This window comes from Nestor notabilis, unplaced genomic scaffold (genome assembly GCF_000696875.1).
Source record: "Nestor notabilis isolate BGI_N333 unplaced genomic scaffold, ASM69687v1 scaffold24870, whole genome shotgun sequence".
Taxonomy (NCBI): Eukaryota; Metazoa; Chordata; class Aves; order Psittaciformes; family Psittacidae; genus Nestor; species Nestor notabilis.
Window position 1 is genome coordinate 7428 of NW_009910061.1, and position 1299 is coordinate 8726.

Sequence of the window (1299 nt, forward strand, 5' to 3'; positions counted from 1 at the left end):
ACCATAAGATATTCCTCACTGCAGCCACTCCGTACAACAGAGTATCAGCTACTCGGCACTGCAGTGCCTGCTATGAGACGGACCAGATGGCATCGGTTACTTGACACCAAAGCATGTCCTGTTGGCTGCAACAGAAAATATCAGCGACTTGGCAACACAGCACCTTGCATTGATCGCAAGCATTGTGGTACCAAGTCGCTGATATTCTGTAGTGCGGTCAATAGGATGCACTGCGGTGTAGCTAAGGATGTATTCTGTGGTGTGGCAAACAAAAGGTGCTGCAGCGCTGAGATGCTAATGTTGTGTGGTGAGGACAAGAGGTGGTGCTGCGGTGCCGAGTAGCCGATGTTCTGTGCTGTGGACAACAGGAGGCACTGAGCTTCCAAGAGAATGATTTTCTGTGGTGCGGCCAACAGGACGTGCTGTGGTGCCAAGTTGCACACGTTCTATGGCGCCGATAGGAGGATTTACAGCACCGAGTCCCATGTTCTATAGGGCAGCCAACAGAAGGCGCCAAGGTGCTCAGATGCGGTTGTTCTGTGCTGTGGAAAGCAGGAGGCCCTGCAATGCTGAGACGCATCGGCAGGCTTGGCCACAGAAGGTGCTGCGGAGCATAAAAAGTGCTGCCACCAACAGGAAATGCTGTGCTGCCTAGAGACTGATTTGCTGTGGTATGGTCAACAGGAGGCGCTGAGGTGCCCTGTTGCATATTTTCCTTGGTGCAGCCAATAGGAAGATATGCAGTACCAAGTCGCATGTTCTAAGGGGCAGTCAAGAGATGGCGCCGAGTTGCTGAGGCGCTGCTCGTCTGCTGCGGCAAGCAGGAGTGACTGCAGAGCCGAGATGCTAACGTTCTGTGGTGTAGCCACAGGAGATGCTGCGGTGCAAACTACCTGATGTTCTGTGGTGTGGCCAACAGGAGGCGCTTCGATGCAGAGTTGCTAATATTCTGTGCTGTACTTTTTAGGACACGATGCAGTACCAAGACACCGATATTCTGTGCTGCAGACAACAGGATGCACTGATGTGCCAAGTTGCTGACGTTCTCTGGTGTAGTCCATGACAAGTGATGCACTGCTGAGACACCGATCTATTGCCGATACGCTGACATTCTGTGGATCAGTCAACAGGAGGCGCTGCGCTACCAAGAGACTGATTTGCTGTCGTACGGTCAATAGGAGGCGCTGCGGTGCCGAGTCACCTGTATTCTCTAGGGCGGCCAACAGGAGGTGCTGCGGTGCTGACTTGCATATTTTCCTTGGTGCGGGCAAAAGGAAGATACACAGCACCGAGTCGCAC